Here is an 18,585-nt window from a genome sequence, read left to right as displayed (position 1 = left end):
AGCCAGAACACAAGCAGATCAATGTAGGCAATGTTGTCTTATTTAGCTTTGCCTTCCCCGTAGCACCCAGCAGGGAGCACTGCACATAGTGGGCTGAACCATCACCCCGTGAGTCTAGGAACTGAAGGATGGGCTGCCACTCCCTCTAAGCATGTAGTCACAATTATGATGCCCTATGCAAGTTATGTACAGAGAGCTTCTCTGCCTTACCCTGGTGCCATGTGCCGACAGGTGAGGGAACTGTCCTCAGGAAGTAAATGAAACACAGGTAAAGGATATTTCTCTCTTCCCCCTCTCCACAGTTCATATATTTTTCTTCTGATCTTTCCTGAGTATGGGCAGTATCCTCAACCTCTTCCAAGTGCTACCTCCAACTTTGAAGCAACTCTCCCATCCCGTCTTCCTAACTAGAACATGAACCAAACACATTAGGAGTTTGCCTTATTTGATTTGGCAGCACAAAAGAAAGAAAATTGGTCTAACTGCCATACCTCTACTACCTCAAGTCTTTCTCTGTTTTAATTTATCTTGATCTTATTTTCTATAGACACAGATATTTGAGAACACAGCAGATAAGTGAATGAAGACCGTGATCGATTTTTACATCTAATCCCTGCCTGCCACACATGTGATCCTGGGCTATCTCCTTAACACTCCAAATTCTCACTTTTCTTGTGGTACATGCCTTATAAGGCTATTGTAAGGGATAAATGAGTCGATGTATATAAAGCACCTGGCACAGTACTTGGCACACCGAAGGTAGTCAAGAAATGTAAGCTCTCATCAGCATCATCAATATCATCACCATCACATCCAGAAGCAACAACCAACACTGTTGGTGCTAATAAGGCAGTTATCCAGTGAGATTTATGAGTGGGCCAGCAGAGAGTCACAGGAACGAAAATCCTGTGAATTATACACTTCTCAATAGATCCTTCCCTGTCAGTCAGCAACTATACTCCTTAAAAATACAGACTAGTAAGCAAGGGTGTATGTGCATCCAGAAGTATTTGTTTGAGCCTCCCACTTGATGATACTGTGTCTTCCCTTATGAAAGACCAGGTGGTAGAGCAAAGTAGGTCTGGATTTGAGATCTGGACTCTAACTTTGTCTCTGCCACTAATGAGTGATGGATAAGCTCCTCATCCCACCGGGCTTCTGCATTCTCACCTGGCAAAGAGGAACTTAGACTTGATATGTTCATTCCCCTCAGGCTTGGACAGTTTGTGTTTCATTTAAGATCTATTTACTTCACTCCTCTTTTTTTTCCTTTCCATTTTCCCATTGAGAGGCCAAGGCAAAAGTGGTAACAAGCAAGAAAACAGCGCCCTCTAGGGTTTTCCAGAAGCATGCCTGTGTTAAGGATGTGAGCAGAAGAAAAACACCAGGGTGAGCATCTGGGGACTCTGAATTTCCTAAGGCTTACAATTACCTGCCCCACTTCTTTAAAAAAAATTTTTTTTATTTACTTAGTCATGAGACACACACACACACACACACAGAGAGGCAGAGACACAGGCAGAGGGAGAAGCAAGCTCCATGCAGGGAGCCCGATGTGGAACTCAATCCCAGGACCCTGGGATCATACCCTGAGCCAAAGGCAGATGCTCAACCACTGAGCCACCCAGGTGCCTACCCTACCCTGCTTCTTAAGTGGAATTCACAATGTTGCTTCTATCTTGATGGGTTGAAATAAATTTGTTTTGAAAAATTGCAAAACCCCAAAGGAAGAAAACCAGCAAAAACAAAAATGAAAACCCTTGAGAAAACTTGAAGGTACGGAAGCCCAAGTCAAGTAAGAAATACTGGAAAAAAAAAAAAAATTAAGCCCTGCTCAGAGAGATCAGTTGTTTTTTATTTCAAATATGAAAGTTTATCATATTTAAGGAAAAATATAACATTTTGATGTTTCCATTGAGAGAATTAAGACAGTGTTTAGAATATATCAGCCAGGTAAACATTAGTATTTTTACTAATGCGATATTTAAAATTTTTTTAAATAAAGTTTTCGGAGGGAAGTCCATTTAAGTTTATAGTTTTGAGTTTATTATTATCCCTTTTAAAATGAGGCAAAACTCAATAAAAAGGAACATTTATTGTCTCTTAGACAACAGAGTCATGGGATGTCACAAATCACCTGATCTAATGGTCCATTGTATAGATGGAGAAGCTGGTAACCCAATGTCTTCGTATTTAAATCAGAGCTCTTCATAGTTTCTGGAAGATTACATAGAATAGTAAGAGCAATGCTAATACTTAATGTAAATGACAATAAACGGCTACCAAGTATCCTGCCAGGTTTTATAGGGAGCATCTCATTTAATGCTCAGTAAGTTCGTTACTGTTGTTTCTTTCCCTTTTACAGACAGAGAAATGGAAGCACAGAGGACTCATATGACCACCCTAAAATTTACAGCTTTATCAATACTTGTGGGTTTTTTGTAAATCATCACAAACATATGCCACATTCAAATTCATAGATATATACTCAGATAGATGCCACTAGGCTTTTTATGACCTGTTTAGAGTTGAAACAAAAAATTATTCAATTTTGAAAGGTCTTCCTTGACTATTGTGAGGACCAAATGAGTCACAGAGAGCTGGGAAGAGCATTCAAAGATGGTGGTAAGTGGGTCCCAGGGAAGAGATGGAAGGCAGCTTGCCTTGGAATTGGTCAGCCAGGGGTCAGTTCTTTTCAGTGAGGTATAGATTTAGGTTCCATCATAGTCTTTAATAAATTAAGGGTCTGTTGATCAAGTATACATACAAGGAAAAAGCTGAATTCATATTGAAGCTTTGCAGAACTCTATGTCCTTATGGGATCCCTGGGTGGCGCAGTGGTTTGGCGCCTGCCTTTGGCCCAGGATGCGAGCCTGGAGACCTAGGATCAAATCCCACATCGGGCTCCTGGTGCCTGGAGCCTGCTTCTCCCTCTGCCTATATCTCTGCCTCTCTCTCTCTCTCTCTCTGTGACTATCATAAATAAATAAAAATTAAAAAATAATGAAGCTTTGCAGAACTCTATGTCCTTGTGTTTATATTTTATTCTATTCTTTGGTAAAAGTACACAAATGCACACTTGACTATCCAAACACAAAGTTTTGTGTTGTTCTATCACAATTGTTTTCATATGGATATTTCCTCATGTTTCACTTTAAATAACTACATCATGTTATTCCATCACCTTGATGTATCACGATTTGCTTAGTCACTTTCCTATTGTTGAGGCTTTGGGTTGTTCCAGTTATAAATAGCGTTGCTATACCATTTACAGACAGTTTTTAATTTGGGGAATTTTTTTCTGATATGTATTCCTAAGGGTTTAATTTCTGTGTCAAAGTGTACAATATATTGGATCTTGCCATAAATTGCTAGATTGCTTTCTGGAAAGGCTAAAAAAATAAATTTCAAGTCCAATAACATTGAATTTTCTGCATTCAATTTTTCTGATTTATCCACCAAGAAATCTATTTATCATTTAAGTTGTTTTGATCCCACCACCATCACCTCTACCCTGACATGACTACTTCCAGCACCCTCACCTTTGCCAAGACAACCAAAAGTAACACCATGAACCATCAATACCACCACCAACATCATCATCCACCTCCCTGTCAGCATCACCTTCAAAATGCCACCACAACTTGTCACCAAGATCACAGTCACCTTCATCAACCAAACCACTACCCCATCTCTGTCATTCATTACCATCACCATCATCAAATCCACCAACACCAGCACTACTGCCACCATTACTTTTATAACCCCTACTCTCACTATGGTCAGCTATTTTCACCATCATCACCTTCACCATCACCACTACCAGCACCATCATCATCATATTCCATCGTCACTACTACCACATACCATTATTGGAGACATTCAGTATGTGCCAAATAATGTACTTACGTAAATGATTTTGTCCTCACAAAAAGTAATAACCTCCTGTTACTGACTAGAAAACTGATGTTGAGAAAATATGACCTTTGGTCAAAGACACTGATAAAATATGGCAAAGCCAAGATCCTTAGCTGACTTCAAAGCCCCTTCTCTGTACCGTCACTTACTTTAATTGATGTACTGTGGTCTTCCAAAGTTCTTTTGTCTACATCTCTTTAGTTACCACTGAGACTGAGCCTCATTCCATGTGGCTGTTTATTGTTGACACTTCTTTGTGTGTAAACCCTTCATTTATTTCTTGTGACCTCATTTTGAATGAAAGTTGAATACTGACTTTAAAATAATTAGATCAATTCTCAATTAGATCAATTCTCTACTTTTCTATGGTAAGACTTTCCCTTTAACATTTATTTTTATTTATTTATTTTTAAAGATTTTGTTTATTTATTCATGAGAGACACACAGAGCGAGAAAGAGAGAGAGGCAGAGACACAGGCAGAGGGAGAAGCAGACTCCATGCAGGAAGCCTGACGTGGGACTTGATCCCACTTGATTATTTCTTGTATTTGTATATTCTATTTTTTTTAAAGATTTTATTTATTTATTTTAGAGACAGCACACAAGCAGGGGGAAGAGCAAAGGGAGAGAGCATCTCAAGCAGACTCCATGCTGAGTGTGGAGCCCGATATAGAGATTGATCCCAAGACCCTGAGAGCATGATCTGAGCTGAAATCAAGAGTCAGACATTTAACTGACTGAGCTACCCAGCTTCCTATATATTCTTTTTCTTATGCAGTAAGTTCTTATTATAGCTTCAATCTACTTTTGAGATATGTATTCTAACTCATAATTTCTTCCTTGCTTTTAATATTGTTTTGGTAATTGTCCTTTGTTTTAAAATTTAGAAAGTAAATCCTCATTAATCCTTTTGGAAAACATTTTTTCTTTGACATTTTTTTTTCCTGTTTGTTCTTCTGGAGAAATTTTCAAATCAGTGTTTCAGATTTTGTAAAATATATTATGGAGACTTTAATTGTTATCATATGAACAAAGAGTTTTGTTACTTTAAGAATATTTGGCTTTTCATCCATGAAACAGATTTAACTTCCCATTATTCATACTATTATATTTTCCTTTCAAAATTATTTTATCTGGAACTAAATTTTTACCTAAGCAATTAATGGTATTTTTATCATAAGAATACGTAGGTTTTATGGCATTATGAAGTTATTCATCACCTAAGTATCAGGATATGAATAATTTTAGTGAATTTATCTTTTCCAACACATTAGCTTTTGCTGTAACTGCCAAATCTAAGATAAATAATTCAGATACTATAACAATTTTCTCTGTCACTTGAAAAACAATATCCAAGTTAGTAAAATCAATGGCATTTTTTTAAAACCCAAAATATTTCAGAAACGCAGGGCCCCTAGATGAGCCAATCTGGGAGATAGAGAGTCTCCTGGCACACGAATACTATTAATGTAAATTAATTTTGGATGCGCCCACTATGGCTGACTTTCTAAAAAAAACTGTCATGTGAAGTGAGATTTTTGAAAGCACTAAACTTCCTTTTCTCCTTTTCCTCTCCTTTTCTACTGTCTGGGGCTCCTATGTGCTGCCTTTGGCTAAGTCAAAACTGGGGTATAAGGTAGAAAAATTAGGGATCCCTGGGTGGCGCAGCGGTTTGGCGCCTGCCTTTGGCCCAGGGCGCGATCCTGGAGACCCGGGATCGAATCCCACGTCGGGCTCCCGGTGCATGGAGCCTGCTTCTCCTTCTGCCTATGTCTCTGCCTCTCTCTCTCTCTCTCTCTCTCTCTCTCTGTGTGTGACTATCATAAATAAAAAAAAAAAAAATAAGGTAGAAAAATTATTCCAGAGACAGACCTCTAAGAAGTCAACCCAAGGCTGGCCTTGTTTGCTCCCTTTGTCCCAGAGATAGAGCACTGCCCCCAAGCACTAATGGGATCCTGGGGTTTGAGGACCCACCTTTCACCTCTCTGAAAGGTAGGGTCCTGAAGTTTGGAGATTAGATTTTGCAGTCACAGCAGAAATAGGTGAGTCCAACATTCCATGCATTTATTCCAAAAATATTACTGAGCTATGCAGGCCACTAACTGGATAAAAGCATCTGTTCTCCATCTTTTCTTTAATCTGTGAATGTAAAAGGGGGAAAATAAAATCATTGGATCAGGTTTATTCCTGGGTCCCCTTCGCTCTAGAATTAGTATGTTTGCTATCACAGAACAGATACTTGAAAGACTGGGTCAATGAGCTCTTCCAAATAAGAAAAACTAGTATTAGTGAGTAAGCCCTATGAGTACAATACGTCCTGGGTTTGCTCTGAAGGCCCAGGTCTCAACCTCAAACTCTGAGGCTCATTGTCACTGGCTTTAATCTTCTCAATACAATTTGCTTTCTACCCGCCCAGGGATCTACCTTTTGGTGAATTTGTGATCAAATATCAGTCCTTCCTGTGATTCTCCAGTGGTATGTATGTTTCCTGTACCCTTAGCCACACAGTGATGACCACATTCCTAGTACACACCCAGGAAGGGCAAGAATTGTTCAGCAAGGCAACGAAGCCCTCTGATGTCCAGAGACGACTCCTTCACTTATTTATTCATTCTTTTGTGCTTTCATCAATTTCTTACTGAACACAGTCTATGTGCCTGTAGTCACACCTTTTTTTTCTTGAAGATTTTATTTATTTATTCATGAGTGACACACAGAGAAAGGCAGAGACATAAGCAGAGGGAGAAGCAGGCTCCCTGAAGGGAGCCTTGTGAGGGATTCGACCCCAGGATCTTGGGATCATGCCCCAAGTCAAAGGCAGATGCTCAACCACTGAGCCACCTGGTGCCCCACACCTACACCTTTTTGCCCAACCTTATCAAATATGTCATTCAGCTTGTTAAGTACGTCATTCAGAGGATAAACTGTGACCAAAAGATAGTATTTTTTTATTTTTGAGCCAAATCAAGGTTTGGATATCCATTTGCAAAATAATTCCTTAATGTTATTCTGAGTAAAGGAGGAAATAATTAATTGGTCAGTCACCAACCAGAATGACAGTGATGACCTTCTTATGGAGGAATTCCTTGACTATTCATGTGGGAAGCAAAAGAGGTAAAATGCAGCCCCTGCAGAAAATATCAAGACCTTTGCAAGATATACAAATATCCAATCATTGTACTGCATACTTGAAACTAATATAATGTTATATGCTAATTATATTTCGATAAAAAGATATTTTTAATGTTAAGAGCAGAGCTTAAATAAGAACTGGTAAACTAAGGATGAAAACTAATTTTTTTTTTTTTTGGTATATTTTTCCTTGCTTGTTCTGGAAGAATCTTAAAATCAGATACTATATTCTTTCCGTTTTTATAGAATATACTGGAGGCCTCAATATTGTCTTATGTGTAATTTTGGAGTAAGGAGATGGACAGAGAATTTGGAAGGCAGGAATTTCCAAAACTAAGACTTGCCATGTTATTTTCAAAACAAGCTATTGCAACTGTTACACCATTAAACACATCAGGTTTATAAGCCTCGAGCCCTTGGGAATCCACTAATGAAATACTTGATATTCTGCAATGCCACTGAATTTGTTCAACAACCATTTATTTATTTGACAAATACTTCCTGAGCATGATTGTAGCACTGTGTATGCTCTGGGAGCAAATGAAAAAATGTATAAAACATTGTCCCTAGCCCTCAAAGACGTTGCAGTGTGGTTGGAGAGACAAGATTTACAGAGTGAAAGGAAAGCTAATAATAGAACACAGCTTAAGATTAAACAACAAGGATAAAAATAAATAAATTGCCAAAAGATAAATAAGTGCCAAATGAAAAAATAAAAGTGACGCTGAGTTTCCAAAGGAAGAAATTACTGTCAGAACAGACGCCCTGCCCTGGCAAGGTAAGATTTCAGCAGCCTTAGAACACAGAGAAGAGATGGGCAAGGCCATGAGTGGGGAAGCTTTATTCCAAACACAGCCATTGGGTCAGCTAGTGCCCCAGGCAAACAAATGACTCTCAGGGTGGCTTAGTCAAGCCAAGTATGCAAAATGACCAGTGACTTCCGCCAAAATGGCCAAAGTGAGAGCCCAGGATAAATGCAGGTTGTCCACAGGCTTGATGCAAGTCTATCCTAGAGTTTTCAAACACAATTCCAAGAGATTGAATACCCAGAGGCAAACAAATCCAAAGAACAGGAGAGCTGCAAGCATTGATGGGGGAGCTGGGGCAGTTATGTCATTTAAAAGGAACTGAAGCACGGGACAATTGCCAGGTAGCCATTAAATAGCACATTTGTGTACACAATGCATTCTGAAACAAATGCCTATACTTGCCTGTAGTCAAAGTGCCTTTTGCTAGAAGGAAAGCATTTTCTGCTTCATTAGTTCTTTTTTCTTCTTCTAATATTAGTCAAAGACTTGAAAATTTCTGCTCTCTTCTGAGGCAAAGGTCACAGCACAATATAAAATAGGAAAAAGGAAATGGCCATTAGGAGCCAAGACACCTAAATTCCTGTCCTGCTTTTGCCATTGATACCATTTGAAACTTGAGACTTGTCAGTTAACCTTTCTAGATCTGCATTTTTCCCCACAGGATGATGGTAATATCGTCTACCTTAATTACTTTACAGGGTTATTTGGGATTGAGTAAAATGATATGGGGGAAAATGCTTAACGTATTGAGCACCTACTTTGAATCAAGTAATCTCACATTCTTTATGTCATTGAATGCTGAAGACAATGGCTCATATTAGGTGTTAGTAGCCCTGTTCCTTGATAAGGAAACTAATGATTTGGAGAGGTTAGATGATTTGCTCATTGCACAGAGATTGTGATTCAATTCTCCAAACCTTAGAGCTATTTTCTCCTGTAAAGCCCATCTGTTAGGTTGAAGTTCATGGCCTGAATGTCTGCTCTATCCTCCCTCAGCTTGGGGCTCATTTTGCTTTGGAAAGATCTGAGACAGAAAATTGAGAGGGCAGCCCTTGGGGTGAAATGTTAGCCTGTACCAAGCTCACAGAGTGCTGTCTAATGAAGCTAAGGCAGAAAATGGGGGTGGGTTTTGAAGATGTGACAGAGTGTCCAAAGCACAGGCTGCTACCACCTTCATATACTTAGTATGTTACATGTCTCAGCCAGAAGCGCCTGAGTTGAGATTATTTCCCAGCTCAGGGCTTCCGGGAGGGTAGATCTTGCCTTCCATGTATGGGATTAAGAAGATTCTCTAATAAGCAACATTCTCAATGTTGGCTGCACATTAGAATCAACTGAGGAATTTACAAATAATCTCAGTGCCCAGGCTGCACCCCAGGCCAGTGACATTAGGATCTATGGTGATGGGAGATGGGAATAACATTTTAATAGCCCCCAAGTACAGCCAAGTTCTAGAGCCACTGATCCCATAGGATAGAGGAAGGGTCTCCCTAAAGGGCAAATTTGGTTCCCGGTATTTCAAGATCTTCTAGTAACAGGGAGAAGCTACTCAGGCATTTTCTCAAGTAGCATCTTTGTTTGTTTGATTGATTTCTGTTCTATTAGCAAGTGATGAATAGGAGTCCTAGGATCCTACCCTAGGCCTTCCTCAAACATGCTAATGTCACCCTTAAAAAGTAATAACCCCTTGTATTAACATAGCATTTTATCGCCATGTATCCTGCTTATTCTTAAAACTGGCTCTTCAGATATCATTTAAGGACAAAAAAAATTGTTCAACTTCTTTCTTACTGGATTTCTCTTCTCTCGCTCTCTATCTAATCTTATTAGATATATTGGTGGTGATCAGTCTACTGGTTACAGTGATGATCAGCACAGGAAGGACAAAATAGGAAAGACTCTTCCCAGATAGAGATAAATCTACAGATAAATGCATCTATGGGTAGAAATTTCATCTTACAAAGTGATGCAAGTCTCTGTCCTTTGGTATCTCTCCTTTCTGTATTTGGGGTCTTCTTTATGGAGCTTTCAGAATCAAATCTTAAAGTTTCCTGTGCTGATATTGTCAAGGACAATGAGGTGGGTCTTCCTGTGTGTGCAGAATAAAGTACGAAGGCTGTGGAGAGCTGCAAGAAAGTGTCTGGGCCTCAGACTCTTCTTTCCCTCTGCCTCCATGGTGATGGAGCTTCAGTGGCATGAGGATCACGAGGTAACTTATCAAATAAATAAATAAATAAATAAATAAATAAATAAATAAATAAAAACAAAAAAAACGAGGTAACTTATCAAAAGTAGTAGGTTTCCTGGCCCCATCCTCAGACTCAGGGTTTGTAGGAGGGGCCCAGAGAGATGCATTTTTTAAAGCTTGCTCAGGGATTCTGGTTCAGACTGTCCTAGGAAACTCCTCTGGCCTCAGACCCTTTTGGAATGCTGGCCTTTGTGCTATCAATTGCCTTCTTCTGCGATGCCCTTTTAAAATGTAGATATGACTGCAGTCTGAGTCACTAAGTTCCTCTCTGTGGGCAGATGTGAGGAAGACTGCAGTAGAAGGGTCTTAGTACCCTGCTTATTGAAGGGACAAGGGGGAAAGTGAAGACCTGCTATTGTGAGAGTTTTGGTAAGGGATGAGAGTTCTGAATCCAGGGACGGGTCCAAAGAAAAGGGAATTGGCTTCCCAAAGGCAAATGTGGTTGATTTCACATAGCCCAGGGGAGCACTAAGAGGGCTATGCACAGTCTAGCTGACTATGGATTAATTAGAAAAGACACTTCTTGAAAAACAAACAAACCAAAAACCCAATGTATGAAGTAAAAGTTGTAAAAAGCAAAAATTGAAACATTCTCCCTCTTAATCTCACTATTTTGAAATAACCATTATTTATACTTTATGTGCAGCCTTCCAGGCAATATATACCATAACATTCTATATATTTTACAAGACATGAGATAAATTCATGCACTTTTCCATAATTTATTTTCTCTTTCATTTAACAATATATCCTGACATCTTTCCATGTCACTATATATATATTCTTTTCTCAATATCCTTCATTATATGGATGCACCAAATGTACCCAATCAATCTGCTGATGGATATTTAGTTCACTTCTAGTTTTCTATTTCAAACAATGATGCAATAAACACCTTTGAACATATACCCTTTGTTTCCTTAGGAGTTTCCTATCAATGGGCTTGTTGAGTCTTCACATGACCCTATGTCTTCAAATATGATAGATAACTGATTTCCAAAGGTTGTACCAATGTACACTCACCACTCATATTGCATATTTACCTAATTTTTCACATAAGTCTTTAAAAATTTTTATCAATTAAATAAGTGAGAAATCTTCCATTGGTGCAATATGTTTTATAGCTAAGTGGTGTGCTTTTTCATATACTTATTAGTCCCTGAGATCCTGCAACTAGTGGTTCATACCTTTTATCTAGGAGTCAAGGCTCATTTTTGTGTTTTCCCACACTTATTTTCTTATTTTCACTATGGCATCTGTTGATAAACAGCAAATAGTCATGGGTGGCAGAGAGCAAATCCCATGGAGAAGGGGATAAGCAAGGGAGTCATTTTCCACTTAATCAAGATATCAGAACCAATAACTTATTAAAAAGCACTGCTTTTATTATTTAGTATGTAAACTTTAAGAATTAGAGCAGCATGTTATATTCTGCAAAGCACAGTGCTGGGAATAAAATAAAATCTTAAGTTATAAAAAAAAATCTTAGGTTATTTACAAAGAAATGAGTGCATGTGGACAGATAGATCTAGACACATACCATATGCTGGCTGTGTGCTGGGCACAGAGAAACACACATAAGAAACACCAGTCCTGCTTTCAAAAATTTAGATTTGTTGGAGCTGTGGATGTGTAAAGTGATGATTACAGTCCAAGAAGTGATTAATGGAGGGATGAGTAGATGTCTTCTGTCCTTGAAGATCTTAGCTCTAGAAGGCAACAGATTCATAAACAACTTCAATGTAGTGGCACAAGAGTAGAGGTTTGCATAAGGTGTTATGGAAGCATTAGCATTTTTTGTTCATTTGTTTGGGGTTTTTTTGAGAGAGAGGAGTGGGGCTGGAGAGGGGCAGAGAGAGAATCTTAAGCAGACTCCATGCCTAGCATGGAGCTTGACGCTCAATCTCAAAAAGTTGAGATCATGACCTGAGCTGAAATCAAAAGTTGGAGGCTTGATGATTGAGTCATCCAGGCACCCCAGGATGCAGTTTCCTTTTTTTTTTTTTTTTAATTTTTATTTATTTATGATAGTCACAGAGAGAGAGGCAGAGACACAGGAGGAGGGAGAAGCAGGCTCCATGCACCGGGAGCCTGACGTGGGACCCGATCCCGGGTCTCCAGGATCACGCCCTGGGCCAAAGACAGGCGCTAAACCGCTGCGCCACCCAGGGATCCCTGCAGTTTCCTTTTTAAAGTGCATCACTGTGCTGTTGACCCATGTCCACCTTAAAATAGCCTTTTAAGATCTTTTTTTGGTCATATGGACCATCTCTTACCCATAGCCCTCTATTCCATGCAGGTTCTAACTGTTGTGGATATAAACCTCCAGCTGCAAACATTAAAAAACCCAACTCAAGATGGTTTGAGCCAAAAGGGGATTTTAGTGACCCTCAGGACAGGAGACTCTAGGGTATTAATTTTTAGGTACCAAGGGATCTAGTCACTCAAATACTACATCAGAACTTGGGCTTTCTTTTTTTTAATAATAAATTTATTTTTTATTGGTGTTCAATTTGCCAACATACAGAATAACACCCAGTGCTCATCCTGTCAAGTGCCCCCCTCAGTGCCCCGTCACCCATTCACCCCCACCCCCGCCCTCCTCCCCTTCCACCACTCCCAGTTTGTTTCCCAGAGTTAGGAGTCTTCATGTTCTGTCTCCCTTTCTGATATTTCGTACCCATTTCTTCTCCCTTCCCTTCTATTCCCTTTCACTATTATTTATATTCCCCAAATGAATGAGAACATATAATGTTTCTCCATCTCTTGGTCCTTGTTTTCTCTCTGTTGGCTTTACTCTTAATTATACTCTGTTTTAGTGGTGGCAAGACCATGCAAGCAGCTCCAAGACCATGTTGTAGTTTCTCTGTAAGTCCAGCAGAAGGAAAAATTGTCTCTTAAGCACATTTCTGACAAAAGCCCCAAATCAGAGCAAAGTCTGACCTCTTTTTATCACATGATAATGAGGATTCATATTGTATCTTCTAAGAGTTACATAGAAACAGCCTCAACTAACTTTATCACCTGGTGGAGATAATCACAGTTTTAAAGAAAATGATTCTTTGCCAACTAGATCATAAATGTCATGAACTCAGCATTACATAGTTTGCTTTGCAAGTCTATTAGAAGACATGACTTTTTCATTTTAAAAATGGAACATTGGCTCCAAGTTGATCATGTGCCCATTTTGAACCAATCAATGTCTCAGAGGGATTCAGTGCTCCCTTTGGCCAACATGAGTCACCTGCCCACCCCAAAGCTCCACTCGAACCTAATGGGCTGTGAACGGAACAGTGTAGATTCCAGGAAGGTGCAGGGGTCCCTTAACAAAAGTGCAAATGGATTCTGGTTGTCAATCATTGTAACAACTCTTCGCTTTTCCTTTCAGAATTCTAATCTGTTTGGTCATTATGGGCATTTCCCCAATTCCCTCAACTCATTCTTCATTCTCCTCCCACCCATGGACAAGCTGACTCTCCCTTCCCAAAATTCCTTATCTTTCTTCTCCCCCAGGCAGGGTCCTTCTTAACACCATGCACTGTTTTGAATTATTAAAGGCTCTCTCTGGTCAATTGGCAAGATGGGCCTGTTGGCTAAAAGAAAATTAGATGTGTGCATAAAAATAATATGGATCAACAGCTTTTTGGGAATTTTGTTATACATGTATTTATTTTGAATCCTGTCCAAGACTTTTAAAAATATATTTGTGTAATAGTTGTATTTTAATGTGATCTTGCTGTGACTAAAGTATGAACTTTGCCATTAAGTGAGACAATTACCAGAGCAGTAAATCCTGCCAAAAATTCATGGTGCTGCAACAGAACATGACCTCAGATCACTTTTTTCTGGTTGCTTGTCTACCATTGGTTTCCCTTTCTCTAGAGGCTAGGTATTTTTTAAATTTTTCGTGTGCCACATTTTGGTGCCACTTTTTTTTTTTTCAGTTCTTCTCTGGTGTCTCTTAGGTTAAGCAGAGTAAAGGAGGATTCCAGAATTCCCAGATTCACCCATGCCTTATCCAAGACCAGTCATTCACTGATTCCAATCCAATAAACAATTTTTAAGTCTCTATCATCATCCCAGCCTCTTCCAAACTCATCCTACTTCTCACACACTGGAAAGCACGGTGGTTAAAAAGATAGGCTTTCGCGATGGACAGACCTGAGTCAGAATACCAGCTGTGTTATTTATAATTATCTGTGTGACCTTGGACAAGTTACTTAACATTTTTAAGTCTCTGCTTCCTTATTAGTGAAATGGGACTGATGGTACCTGTCTCATGGGGTTATTACAGTGATGAAGTGAGCTTATGAGAGATTCAGAGCTTCCGGCACATGGTGGGCTGTTAGTAAATGTTAACCATGATTATTATTACATAAATATTTCTCATGTCTTACTTCAAAATTATTAGAATCTTTTTAAAAGCCCCACACTATAATGTCCATTTCACTGATGTCAAACTTTGAGTAAAATAAGGACAGAATCCTTAGTCAGGGAGGACTCTGAATAAAACAGCTGCCAGTTATTCATTAATTCATCCCACCAACAATTATTTTTTGAACATGTACACTGTACTAGGATTACGAATAGTTTGTTTATAAGTGGTTTTTTGGATGTTGTTGTTTATAAATCTATAGCAGGGAACCCTTACGTTCTGAGGGTCATGCGAAAGAGACATATAATTGGATACATGTCCTCAAGGAGCTTTCACTCACATGGAAAAGACAAAATGCAATCTATGATTGTTTAGCAGCAGGAAGTGATATGCACAATGCATGCACGTTCTCGGAGGGTTCTAGAATGAACACAAGCAGCACTCCTCCAAAACACTGGTGGAAAGAATGAGCAATGAGTGAATCAGTGGGTGAGGGATGGTTGTTGACAAGGACTCAGGGCTTGGCTTCAGTCCAGCCCACTCCCAGGCATCTCCCTGGGAGACTGGAGGCAGACTGCTGTGGGGACCAGGATTGATGGTAACCTTAGGCATGCCCAAGGGCACAATAGTTTATAAAGGAATAGATAGAGCTAGCAACCCACCCTAATCCTCTTCACAGCCCAACCTGTGACTTCATGTGGGTATAATGGCTTTAGGACTCTCCTCCCCTTGTCTACACCCAACCTGGTCCTCCCACAGAGACACTGTGTAACTTCTGCAGCTGTCATCAAATCCTGCTGGTCCCTTCAGCTTGAACCTCAAGCCCTTGGGATTGTCTGTGAGAGCCTCTGTAAAGAGTGTAAGAGTGGGACAATCTAATTCTCTTAGAAATAGCTGCTACCCTGGGCAGAGTGAAGGGGTTCAACTAAATATCATTAGGTACATAAAAGTTGGAGCTTGTATCTAATGATGTGCTTATACTCTGGTACTGGACAACGTGAACATTTCTAACAACAACAAAAAAAATCTCCCTAAAAGGATCATCATTATTTCATAATAAATGTCCTTTTATCACATACACACACGCTCTCTCAGTCTACATATGCTTATTTTGTTGTTTTATTTTTTATTTCAATGAAGGTTTGTTCTACGTTATTGATTGACTATAGTTAGAAATACTAGGTCTCATAAAATGTTCGTTTTATATATCTGAAGTCAATGGTAAGATGAGATCTGATATTAAGGATTTGAAAAGAAGAATGTGAGGAAAGGGGATAAAAAAATAAAATCTAATGGCTTCACATTTTTTTGAAGTTTTTAAGAGTCTTGATCCTTTGAAAAATTTATATACAGATAATTCTCATTTTGGGTGTAGAGTCCTGTATGTTTTAATCTATAACCCCCACCACAAACAAGATACAGAATAGTTGGATCACCTGAACTAATTCCCTATGCTACTCCTTTGTAGTCTCATTCCCCTGCCAATCCCAACACCCTGCAGCCACTAATGTGCTGTCCATTGCTATAATTTTGCAGACATTCCCAGAATGTCATATAAATGGAATCATTCAGTATGTAATCTTCTGAGATTGGCTTCTTTCACTTCTTATACTGCAGTTGAGATTCATCCATGTTTTGTTCTTATTCATTTTGTTTTATTGCTAAGTGCTCTATCATTGTATGGATGTACCACAATTCTTGAATCATTTAGCTATTGAGGGACATTTACGTTGTTTCCAGTTTGTGTCAATTATGAATTATGCTGCTATGAACATTCATGTACAGGTTTTTGTGAGAACCTGTTTTCATTGCTCTATCCTAGGGAACACTTGGGAGACGCTGGCCACCTGAGAGATGACATGTGGGTCTTACGGTTAGCGTATATGTGACTTTATATGGAATTACCAAACAGTTTTGTCAGAATGGCCGTACAGCTTTGCATCCTCACTGACAACGTATGGGAGTTTCAGATACTCTGCATCCTTGCTACCACCTGGGGTTATCATTCATGTATTATTGTCACCATTCTAGTAGGTATACTATGTTATAATTTTATTTGTATTTCTCTACTCAGTGATGATGCTGATCATCTTTTGATGTGCTGATTTGCCAATTGGCATGTCTCCTTTGATGAAATGTCTGTTCAGATTTTTGCTAATTTTTAATTGAGTTGTTTGTTTTCTTATTTTTGAGCTGTAAAAATCCTTTACAAATTCTGGATGCAGGTTCATGATTTCCTCCTCTACTTAATTTTGAAAGAGATTGTATAGAATTGGTATTATTTCTTTCTTAAAGATTTGGTTGACTTCATAATGAGGATCTCTGGGCTTGGAGGTATTTTTGAGTAGGGAGGATATTCCACTATGAATTCAATATCTTTAGTGTACATGGGGCTGTTCATTTTATCTCTTCCTTCTCGAATGAGTTTTGTTAGTTTGCCTTTCAAGATTTGGTTCTTTTCTTTCAAGTCTTTAATTTGCATGCAGAGAGTCGCCTATATTATTCCATTATCATCCTTTTATGACTGAATTTTGTAGTGCTAGCCCATCTTTTGTACCTGAAACTGATAAATAATATATAACTTCTCTCTTTTTCTCTTCAAAACTCTAGCTAGAATTTTTATCAATTTTATTGGTCTTTTACAAGAATTAGCTTCTGGTTTCATTGGTTTTCTACATTGTTTTATCTTGTTTCAGTTTCATTAGTTTTTTTTTTTTCCCTTATATTTATTATTTTATGCCTTCCTGCTTTCGGTTTTGCTGGTTTCTTAAGGTACAAGCTTACATTTGAGACCACGATTTCCTTCTAAAAAGAACATTTCAGACATAAATTTCTTTCTAGGTGCTACGTTAGCTACATCCTGTAAATTTTGATACACTGTATGCTCATTTACATTCAGGTCAAAATATTTTCCAATGATCTTTGAGACGTCTTTATTGACCAACAAATTTCTTAAAGTGAATTGCTTAATTTCCAAATATTTAGAGATTTTCCAGAAACATTTTTTATTGATGTAATAGATTCTATTATGGGCAGAGAATGTATTTTGTATTGTTTCATTCTTTTAAATGTAACCCTTGCTTTGTGACCCAGAATTTGATTTATTTCGGTGACTATTTCATATGTACTTGAGAATAATGTGTATTCCATTGTTATTTAGATGGGATAGTCTACAAAAGTTCATTAGGCCAAATTGGTTGGTAGTATTACTTAGGCCTTTTTTATTCTTACTGATTTTGTTGTTGTTGTTGTTGTCTATCTGTGCTATCAATTACTAAGAGAAAAGTTTTGAAAAAAAAAAGTTTTATAGTCTCCAACTATAACTGTGATTTGTCTCTTTCTACTTTCAATTCTGTCAGCTTTGCTTCATGTATTTTGAGGCTCTGGTATTAGGTATGCTATATCTTTTTTTAAAAAGAATTTATTTATTTATTTATTTACTTACTTACTTATTTTGGAGAGAGACAGAGAGAGAGAGCATGAGCAAGGAAAAGGGCAGAGGGGGAAAATATGCCATTTTATAGTAAGTTTTATGTTTGCTCTCTTTTTTCCCCCTGTCAAATCTATTAGATTATTTGAAGATTTCTTCCCATTACATTTTAATATATCTATTGGATTTTTTTTTGTATCTCCTTTATAACTTTTCTACTTGTTGCTTTCAGAGTGGTTACAACACACATACGTAACTTTCCTTAATCTGCTTATGGTTCATAGTTTGCCACTTCAAGTGAAGTATAGAAACCCTACCACTATGTAAATCTCTTTACCTCCACCCTTTATGTCTTATCATGGAATCCGAATATATTTAAAACCCCATAAGACATTTTATAATTTTTGCTTTGCACAGTCATACACAAGTATAGATATTACACAGATTTGCTTGTCATCCTTTCACTGGGGCCATGCTAATATTCTCTGTATTGTTCTAATTTTAGTATATGTGCAGCCAAAGTGAGCACTAAATAGGTTTTTGAAGTCCTTTGCTGGTAAATGTTTATCCAAAACTTGCACCAACTTTGTGAAACTATGATTATTAATAGTACAGTCTATGAAAAAAAATAGTACAGTCTATGTATGATCAAGGAGGTGTTTTTCTCTGGACA

At 38.3% G+C, this 18,585-nt stretch overlaps 1 protein-coding gene and 1 non-coding gene across 2 annotated transcripts in view; one reads left to right on the top strand and one right to left on the bottom strand.

Moving 5' to 3' along the window:
* Positions 1-18,585, top strand: part of CLIC5 (chloride intracellular channel 5) — a 157,500-nt gene that overhangs the window by 35,023 nt on the left and 103,892 nt on the right. The window lies entirely within an intron of this gene.
* LOC119874324 lies at positions 18,335-18,441 on the bottom strand. Its single transcript, XR_005368197.1, has one exon. It is a non-coding gene; the product is annotated as a U6 spliceosomal RNA (small nuclear RNA).

Source organism: Canis lupus, chromosome 12, assembly GCF_011100685.1.
Source record: "Canis lupus familiaris isolate Mischka breed German Shepherd chromosome 12, alternate assembly UU_Cfam_GSD_1.0, whole genome shotgun sequence".
Lineage (NCBI taxonomy): Eukaryota > Metazoa > Chordata > Mammalia > Carnivora > Canidae > Canis > Canis lupus.
The sequence above is the reverse complement of the archived record's forward strand: the minus strand, read 5'-3'. Positions and strand labels throughout refer to the sequence as shown.